The following is a 9897-nucleotide window of genomic DNA, read 5'->3' as shown; positions in this document are numbered from 1 at the left end:
TCAAGCTAGCTAGCTAGCTCAAGCTCAAGCTAGCTAGCTAGCTCAAGTTCAAGCTAGCTAGCTAGCTCAAGCTCAAGCTAGCTAGCTCAAGCTCAAGCTAGCTAGCTCAAACTCAAGCTAGCTAGCTAGCTCAAGTTCAAGCTAGCTAGCTAGCTCAAGCTCAAGCTAGCTAGCTAGCTCAAGCTCAAGCTAGCTAGCTCAAGCTCAAGCTAGCTAGCTCAAGCTCCAGCTAGCTAGCTAGCTCAAGCTCAAGCTCAAGCTAGCTAGCTCAAGCTCAAGCTCAAGCTAGCTAGCTAGCTCAAGCTCAAGCTAGCTAGCTAGCTCAAGCTCAAGCTAGCTAGCTAGCTCAAGTTCAAGCTAGCTAGCTAGCTCAAGCTCAAGCTAGCTAGCTCAAGCTCAAGCTAGCTAGCTCAAGCTCAAGCCAGCTAGCTCAAGCTCAAGCTCAAGCTAGCTAGCTAGCTCAAGCACAAGCTTGCTAGCTAGCTCAAGCTCAAGCTAGCTAGCTCAAGCTCAAGCTAGCTAGCTCAAGCTCAAGCTAGCTAGCTCAAGCTCAAGCTCAAGCTAGCTAGCTAGCTCAAGCACAAGCTTGCTAGCTAGCTCAAGCTCAAGCTAGCTAGCTCAAGCTCAAGCTAGCTAGCTCAAGCTCAAGCTAGCTAGCTAGCTCAAGCTCAAGCTCAAGCTAGCTAGCTCAAGCTCAAGCTCAAGCTAGCTAGCTAGCTCAAGCTCAAGCTAGCTAGCTAGCTCAAGCTCAAGCTAGCTAGCTAGCTCAAGCTCAAGCTAGCTAGCTCAAGCTCAAGCTCAAGCTAGCTAGCTAGCTCAAGCTAGCTAGCTAGCTCAAGCTCAAGCTAGCTAGCTAGCTCAAGTTCAAGCTAGCTAGCTAGCTCAAGCTCAAGCTAGCTAGCTAGCTCAAGCTCAAGCTAGCTAGCTCAAGCTCAAGCTAGCTAGCTCAAGCTCAAGCTAGCTAGCTAGCTCAAGCTCAAGCTCAAGCTAGCTAGCTCAAGCTCAAGCTCAAGCTAGCTAGCTAGCTCAAGCTCAAGCTAGCTAGCTAGCTCAAGCTCAAGCTAGCTAGCTAGCTCAAGTTCAAGCTAGCTAGCTAGCTCAAGCTCAAGCTAGCTAGCTCAAGCTCAAGCTAGCTAGCTCAAGCTCAAGCCAGCTAGCTCAAGCTCAAGCTCAAGCTAGCTAGCTAGCTCAAGCACAAGCTAGCTAGCTAGCTCAAGCTCAAGCTAGCTAGCTCAAGCTCAAGCTAGCTAGCTCAAGCTCAAGCTAGCTAGCTAGCTCAAGCTCAAGCTCAAGCTAGCTAGCTCAAGCTCAAGCTCAAGCTAGCTAGCTAGCTCAAGCTCAAGCTAGCTAGCTAGCTCAAGCTCAAGCTCAAGCTAGCTAGCTCAAGCTCAAGCTCAAGCTAGCTAGCTAGCTCAAGCTCAAGCTAGCTAGCTAGCTCAAGCTCAAGCTAGCTAGCTAGCTCAAGCTCAAGCTAGCTAGCTCAAGCTCAAGCTCAAGCTCAAGCTAGCTAGCTAGCTCAAGCTAGCTAGCTAGCTCAAGCTCAAGCTAGCTAGCTAGCTCAAGTTCAAGCTAGCTAGCTAGCTCAAGCTCAAGCTAGCTAGCTAGCTCAAGCTCAAGCTAGCTAGCTCAAGCTCAAGCTAGCTAGCTCAAGCTCAAGCTAGCTAGCTAGCTCAAGCTCAAGCTCAAGCTAGCTAGCTCAAGCTCAAGCTCAAGCTAGCTAGCTAGCTCAAGCTCAAGCTAGCTAGCTAGCTCAAGCTCAAGCTAGCTAGCTAGCTCAAGTTCAAGCTAGCTAGCTAGCTCAAGCTCAAGCTAGCTAGCTCAAGCTCAAGCTAGCTAGCTCAAACTCAAGCTAGCTAGCTAGCTCAAGTTCAAGCTAGCTAGCTAGCTCAAGCTCAAGCTAGCTAGCTAGCTCAAGCTCAAGCTAGCTAGCTCAAGCTCAAGCTAGCTAGCTCAAGCTCAAGCTAGCTAGCTAGCTCAAGCTCAAGCTCAAGCTAGCTAGCTCAAGCTCAAGCTCAAGCTAGCTAGCTAGCTCAAGCTCAAGCTAGCTAGCTAGCTCAAGCTCAAGCTAGCTAGCTAGCTCAAGTTCAAGCTAGCTAGCTAGCTCAAGCTCAAGCTAGCTAGCTCAAGCTCAAGCTAGCTAGCTCAAGCTCAAGCCAGCTAGCTCAAGCTCAAGCTCAAGCTAGCTAGCTAGCTCAAGCACAAGCTTGCTAGCTAGCTCAAGCTCAAGCTAGCTAGCTCAAGCTCAAGCTAGCTAGCTCAAGCTCAAGCTAGCTAGCTCAAGCTCAAGCTCAAGCTAGCTAGCTAGCTCAAGCACAAGCTTGCTAGCTAGCTCAAGCTCAAGCTAGCTAGCTCAAGCTCAAGCTAGCTAGCTCAAGCTCAAGCTAGCTAGCTAGCTCAAGCTCAAGCTCAAGCTAGCTAGCTCAAGCTCAAGCTCAAGCTAGCTAGCTAGCTCAAGCTCAAGCTAGCTAGCTAGCTCAAGCTCAAGCTAGCTAGCTAGCTCAAGCTCAAGCTAGCTAGCTCAAGCTCAAGCTCAAGCTAGCTAGCTAGCTCAAGCTAGCTAGCTAGCTCAAGCTCAAGCTAGCTAGCTAGCTCAAGTTCAAGCTAGCTAGCTAGCTCAAGCTCAAGCTAGCTAGCTAGCTCAAGCTCAAGCTATCTAGCTCAAGCTCAAGCTAGCTAGCTCAAGCTCAAGCTAGCTAGCTAGCTCAAGCTCAAGCTCAAGCTAGCTAGCTCAAGCTCAAGCTCAAGCTAGCTAGCTAGCTCAAGCTCAAGCTAGCTAGCTAGCTCAAGCTCAAGCTAGCTAGCTAGCTCAAGTTCAAGCTAGCTAGCTAGCTCAAGCTCAAGCTAGCTAGCTCAAGCTCAAGCTAGCTAGCTCAAGCTCAAGCCAGCTAGCTCAAGCTCAAGCTCAAGCTAGCTAGCTAGCTCAAGCTCAAGCTCAAGCTCAAGCTAGCTAGCTAGCTCAAGTTCAAGCTAGCTAGCTAGCTCAAGCTCAAGCTAGCTAGCTCAAGCTCAAGCTAGCTAGCTCAAGCTCAAGCCAGCTAGCTCAAGCTCAAGCTCAAGCTAGCTAGCTAGCTCAAGCTCAAGCTAGCTAGCTCAAGCTCAAGCTAGCTAGCTAGCTAGCTCAAGCTCAAGCTCAAGCTAGCTAGCTCAAGCTCAAGCTCAAGCTAGCTAGCTCAAGCTCAAGCTCAAGCTAGCTAGCTCAAGCTCAAGCTCAAGCTAGCTAGCTCAAGCCCAAGCTCAAGCTAGCTAGCTAGCTCAAGCTCAAGCTAGCTAGCTCAAGCTCAAGCTCAAGCTCAAGCTAGCTAGCTAGCTAGCTCAAGCTCAAGCTCAAGCTAGCTAGCTAGCTCAAGCTCAAGCTAGCTAGCTCAAGCTCAAGCTAGCTAGCTAGCTCAAGTTCAAGCTAGCTAGCTAGCTCAAGCTCAAGCTAGCTAGCTAGCTCAAGCTCAAGCTAGCTAGCTCAAGCTCAAGCTAGCTAGCTCAAGCTCAAGCTAGCTAGCTAGCTCAAGCTCAAGCTCAAGCTAGCTAGCTCAAGCTCAAGCTCAAGCTAGCTAGCTAGCTCAAGCTCAAGCTAGCTAGCTAGCTCAAGCTCAAGCTAGCTAGCTAGCTCAAGTTCAAGCTAGCTAGCTAGCTCAAGCTCAAGCTAGCTAGCTCAAGCTCAAGCTAGCTAGCTCAAACTCAAGCTAGCTAGCTAGCTCAAGTTCAAGCTAGCTAGCTAGCTCAAGCTCAAGCTAGCTAGCTAGCTCAAGCTCAAGCTAGCTAGCTCAAGCTCAAGCTAGCTAGCTCAAGCTCAAGCTAGCTAGCTAGCTCAAGCTCAAGCTCAAGCTAGCTAGCTCAAGCTCAAGCTCAAGCTAGCTAGCTAGCTCAAGCTCAAGCTAGCTAGCTAGCTCAAGCTCAAGCTAGCTAGCTAGCTCAAGTTCAAGCTAGCTAGCTAGGTCAAGCTCAAGCTAGCTAGCTCAAGCTCAAGCTAGCTAGCTCAAGCTCAAGCCAGCTAGCTCAAGCTCAAGCTCAAGCTAGCTAGCTAGCTCAAGCACAAGCTTGCTAGCTAGCTCAAGCTCAAGCTAGCTAGCTCAAGCTCAAGCTAGCTAGCTCAAGCTCAAGCTAGCTAGCTCAAGCTCAAGCTCAAGCTAGCTAGCTAGCTCAAGCACAAGCTTGCTAGCTAGCTCAAGCTCAAGCTAGCTAGCTCAAGCTCAAGCTAGCTAGCTCAAGCTCAAGCTAGCTAGCTAGCTCAAGCTCAAGCTCAAGCTAGCTAGCTCAAGCTCAAGCTCAAGCTAGCTAGCTAGCTCAAGCTCAAGCTAGCTAGCTAGCTCAAGCTCAAGCTAGCTAGCTAGCTCAAGCTCAAGCTAGCTAGCTCAAGCTCAAGCTCAAGCTAGCTAGCTAGCTCAAGCTAGCTAGCTAGCTCAAGCTCAAGCTAGCTAGCTAGCTCAAGTTCAAGCTAGCTAGCTAGCTCAAGCTCAAGCTAGCTAGCTAGCTCAAGCTCAAGCTAGCTAGCTCAAGCTCAAGCTAGCTAGCTCAAGCTCAAGCTAGCTAGCTAGCTCAAGCTCAAGCTCAAGCTAGCTAGCTCAAGCTCAAGCTCAAGCTAGCTAGCTAGCTCAAGCTCAAGCTAGCTAGCTAGCTCAAGCTCAAGCTAGCTAGCTAGCTCAAGTTCAAGCTAGCTAGCTAGCTCAAGCTCAAGCTAGCTAGCTCAAGCTCAAGCTAGCTAGCTCAAGCTCAAGCCAGCTAGCTCAAGCTCAAGCTCAAGCTAGCTAGCTAGCTCAAGCTCAAGCTCAAGCTAGCTAGCTAGCTCAAGTTCAAGCTAGCTAGCTAGCTCAAGCTCAAGCTAGCTAGCTCAAGCTCAAGCTAGCTAGCTCAAGCTCAAGCCAGCTAGCTCAAGCTCAATCTCAAGCTAGCTAGCTAGCTCAAGCTCAAGCTAGCTAGCTCAAGCTCAAGCTAGCTAGCTAGCTAGCTCAAGCTCAAGCTCAAGCTAGCTAGCTCAAGCTCAAGCTCAAGCTAGCTAGCTCAAGCTCAAGCTCAAGCTAGCTAGCTCAAGCTCAAGCTCAAGCTAGCTAGCTCAAGCTCAAGCTCAAGCTAGCTAGCTAGCTCAAGCTCAAGCTAGCTAGCTCAAGCTCAAGCTCAAGCTCAAGCTAGCTAGCTAGCTAGCTCAAGCTCAAGCTCAAGCTAGCTAGCTAGCTCAAGCTCAAGCTAGCTAGCTCAAGCTCAAGCCAGCTAGCTCAAGCTCAAGCTCAAGCTAGCTAGCTAGCTCAAGCTCAAGCTAGCTAGCTCAAGCTCAAGCCAGCTAGCTCAAGCTCAAGCTCAAGCTCAAGCTAGCTAGCTAGCTCAAGCTCAAGCTAGATAGCTAGCTCAAGCTAGCTAGCTAGCTCAAGCTCAAGCTCAAGCTAGCTAGCTAGCTAGCTCAAGCTCAAGCTAGCTAGCTCAAGCTCAAGCCAGCTAGCTCAAGCTCAAGCTCAAGCTAGCTAGCTAGCTCAAGCTCAAGCTAGCTAGCTCAAGCTCAAGCTCAAGCGAGCTAGCTAGCTCAAGCTCAAGCTAGCTAGCTAGCTCAAGCTCAAGCTAGCTAACTCAAGCTAACTCAGCTAGCTCAAGCTAACTCAAGCTAGCTAAAGCTAACTCAAGCTAACTCAAGCTAACTCAAGCTAACTCAAGCTAGCTAAAGCTAACTCAAGCTAACTCAAGCTAACCCGAGCTAACTCAAGCTAGCTCAAGCTAACCCAAGCTAGCTAAAGCTAACTCAAGCTAACTCAAGCTAATTCAAGCTAACTCAAGCTAACTCAAGCTAACTCAAGCTAACTCAAGCTAGCTAAAGCTAACTCAAGCTAACTCAAGCTAACTCAAGCTAACCCGAGCTAACTCAAGCTAACTGAAGGTAGCTAAAGCTAGTTCAAGCTAACTCAAGCTAGCTAAAGCTAAGACAAGCTAACTCAAGCTAACTCAAGCTAACTCAAGCTAACTCAAGCTAACTCAAGCTAGTTCAAGCTAACTCAAGCTAACTCAAGCTAACTCAAGCTAGCTAAAGCTAACTCAAGCTAACTCAAGCTAACTCAAGCTAACCCGAGCTAACTCAAGCTAACTCAAGGTAGCTAAAGCTAGTTCAAGCTAACTCAAGCTAGCTAAAGCTAAGACAAGCTAACTCAAGCTAACTCAAGCTAACTCAAGCTAACTCAAGCTAACTCAAGCTAGTTCAAGCTAACTCAAGCTAGCTAAAGCTAACTCAAGCTAACTCAAGCTAACTCAAGCTAGCTCAAGCTAACTCAAGCTAGTTCAAGCTAACTCAAGCTAGCTAAAGCTAACTCAAGCTAACTCAAGCTAACTCAAGCTAACTCAAGCTAGCTAAAGCTAACTCAAGCTAACTCAAGCTAACCCGAGCTAACTCAAGCTAGCTCAAGCTAACCCAAGCTAGCTAAAGCTAACTCAAGCTAACTCAAGCTAATTCAAGCTAACTCAAGCTAACTCAAGCTAACTCAAGCTAACTCAAGCTAGCTAAAGCTAACTCAAGCTAACTCAAGCTAACTCAAGCTAACCCGAGCTAACTCAAGCTAACTCAAGGTAGCTAAAGCTAGTTCAAGCTAACTCAAGCTAGCTAAAGCTAAGACAAGCTAACTCAAGCTAACTCAAGCTAACTCAAGCTAACTCAAGCTAACTCAAGCTAACTCAAGCTAGCTAAAGCTAACTCAAGCTAACTCAAGCTAACTCAAGCTAACCCGAGCTAACTCAAGCTAACTCAAGGTAGCTAAAGCTAGTTCAAGCTAACTCAAGCTAGCTAAAGCTAAGACAAGCTAACTCAAGCTAACTCAAGCTAACTCAAGCTAACTCAAGCTAACTAAAGCTAGTTCAAGCTAACTCAAGCTAGCTAAAGCTAACTCAAGCTAACTCAAGCTAACTCAAGCTAGCTCAAGCTAACTCAAGCTAGTTCAAGCTAACTCAAGCTAGCTAAAGCTAACTCAAGCTAACTCAAGCTAACTCAAGCTAACTCAAGCTAGCTAAAGCTAACTCAAGCTAACTCAAGCTAACCCGAGCTAACTCAAGCTAGCTCAAGCTAACCCAAGCTAGCTAAAGCTAACTCAAGCTAACTCAAGCTAATTCAAGCTAACTCAAGCTAACTCAAGCTAACTCAAGCTAACTCAAGCTAGCTAAAGCTAACTCAAGCTAACTCAAGCTAACTCAAGCTAACCCGAGCTAACTCAAGCTAACTCAAGGTAGCTAAAGCTAGTTCAAGCTAACTCAAGCTAGCTAAAGCTAAGACAAGCTAACTCAAGCTAACTCAAGCTAACTCAAGCTAACTCAAGCTAACTCAAGCTAACTCAAGCTAGTTCAAGCTAACTCAAGCTAACTCAAGCTAACTCAAGCTAGCTAAAGCTAACTCAAGCTAACTCAAGCTAACTCAAGCTAACCCGAGCTAACTCAAGCTAACTCAAGGTAGCTAAAGCTAGTTCAAGCTAGCTCAAGCTAGCTAAAGCTAAGACAAGCTAACTCAAGCTAACTCAAGCTAACTCAAGCTAACTCAAGCTAGTTCAAGCTAACTCAAGCTAGCTAAAGCTAACTCAAGCTAACTCAAGCTAACTCAAGCTAGCTCAAGCTAACTCAAGCTAGTTCAAGCTAACTCAAGCTAGCTAAAGCTAACTCAAGCTAACTCAAGCTAACTCAAGCTAGCTCAAGCTAACTCAAGCTAACTCAAGCTAACTCAAGCTAACCCGAGCTAACTCAAGCTAACTCAAGGTAGCTAAAGCTAGTTCAAGCTAGCTCAAGCTAGCTAAAGCTAAGACAAGCTAACTCAAGCTAACTCAAGCTAACTCAAGCTAACTCAAGCTAGTTCAAGCTAACTCAAGCTAGCTAAAGCTAACTCAAGCTAACTCAAGCTAACTCAAGCTAGCTCAAGCTAACTCAAGCTAGTTCAAGCTAACTCAAGCTAGCTAAAGCTAACTCAAGCTAACTCAAGCTAACTCAAGCTAGCTCAAGCTAACTCAAGCTAGTTCAAGCTAACTCAAGCTAGCTAAAGCTAACTCAAGCTAACTCAAGCTAACTCAAGCTAACTCAAGCTAGCTAAAGCTAACTCAAGCTAACTCAAGCTAACCCGAGCTAACTCAAGCTAGCTCAAGCTAACCCAAGCTAGCTAAAGCTAACTCAAGCTAACTCAAGCTAATTCAAGCTAACTCAAGCTAACTCAAGCTAACTCAAGCTAACTCAAGCTAGCTAAAGCTAACTCAAGCTAACTCAAGCTAACTCAAGCTAACCCGAGCTAACTCAAGCTAACTCAAGGTAGCTAAAGCTAGTTCAAGCTAACTCAAGCTAGCTAAAGCTAAGACAAGCTAACTCAAGCTAACTCAAGCTAACTCAAGCTAACTCAAGCTAACTCAAGCTAGTTCAAGCTAACTCAAGCTAACTCAAGCTAACTCAAGCTAGCTAAAGCTAACTCAAGCTAACTCAAGCTAACTCAAGCTAACCCGAGCTAACTCAAGCTAACTCAAGGTAGCTAAAGCTAGTTCAAGCTAGCTCAAGCTAGCTAAAGCTAAGACAAGCTAACTCAAGCTAACTCAAGCTAACTCAAGCTAGTTCAAGCTAACTCAAGCTAGCTAAAGCTAACTCAAGCTAACTCAAGCTAACTCAAGCTAGTTCAAGCTAACTCAAGCTAGCTAAAGCTAACTCAAGCTAACTCAAGCTAACTCAAGCTAACTCAAGCTAGCTAAAGCTAACTCAAGCTAACTCAAGCTAACCCGAGCTAACTCAAGCTAGCTCAAGCTAACCCAAGCTAGCTAAAGCTAACTCAAGCTAACTCAAGCTAATTCAAGCTAACTCAAGCTAACTCAAGCTAACTCAAGCTAACTCAAGCTAGCTAAAGCTAACTCAAGCTAACTCAAGCTAACTCAAGCTAACCCGAGCTAACTCAAGCTAACTCAAGGTAGCTAAAGCTAGTTCAAGCTAACTCAAGCTAGCTAAAGCTAAGACAAGCTAACTCAAGCTAACTCAAGCTAACTCAAGCTAACTCAAGCTAACTCAAGCTAACTCAAGCTAGTTCAAGCTAACTCAAGCTAACTCAAGCTAACTCAAGCTAGCTAAAGCTAACTCAAGCTAACTCAAGCTAACTCAAGCTAACCCGAGCTAACTCAAGCTAACTCAAGGTAGCTAAAGCTAGTTCAAGCTAACTCAAGCTAGCTAAAGCTAAGACAAGCTAACTCAAGCTAACTCAAGCTAACTCAAGCTAACTCAAGCTAACTAAAGCTAGTTCAAGCTAACTCAAGCTAGCTAAAGCTAACTCAAGCTAACTCAAGCTAACTCAAGCTAGCTCAAGCTAACTCAAGCTAGTTCAAGCTAACTCAAGCTAGCTAAAGCTAACTCAAGCTAACTCAAGCTAACTCAAGCTAACTCAAGCTAGCTAAAGCTAACTCAAGCTAACTCAAGCTAACCCGAGCTAACTCAAGCTAGCTCAAGCTAACCCAAGCTAGCTAAAGCTAACTCAAGCTAACTCAAGCTAATTCAAGCTAACTCAAGCTAACTCAAGCTAACTCAAGCTAACTCAAGCTAGCTAAAGCTAACTCAAGCTAACTCAAGCTAACTCAAGCTAACCCGAGCTAACTCAAGCTAACTCAAGGTAGCTAAAGCTAGTTCAAGCTAACTCAAGCTAGCTAAAGCTAAGACAAGCTAACTCAAGCTAACTCAAGCTAACTCAAGCTAACTCAAGCTAACTCAAGCTAGTTCAAGCTAACTTAATGAAGTTAACCCAAGCTAACTTGGGTTAATGAAGTCAAACTCAAGCTAACCCGAGCTAACTCAAGCTAACTCAAGCTAATTCAAGCTAACTCAAGCTAACTCAAGCTAATTCAAGCTAACTCAAGCTAATTCAAGCTAACTCAAGCTAGCTCAAGCTAACTCAAGCTAACCCAAGCTAACTTAAGCTAGCTTAAGCTAATTAAA

The sequence above is a fragment of the Convolutriloba macropyga genome, unplaced genomic scaffold (assembly GCF_964194025.1).
Source record: "Convolutriloba macropyga unplaced genomic scaffold, txConMacr16.3 SCAFFOLD_2381, whole genome shotgun sequence".
NCBI lineage: Eukaryota > Metazoa > Xenacoelomorpha > Acoela > Convolutidae > Convolutriloba > Convolutriloba macropyga.
The sequence above is the reverse complement of the archived record's forward strand: the minus strand, read 5'-3'. Positions refer to the sequence as shown.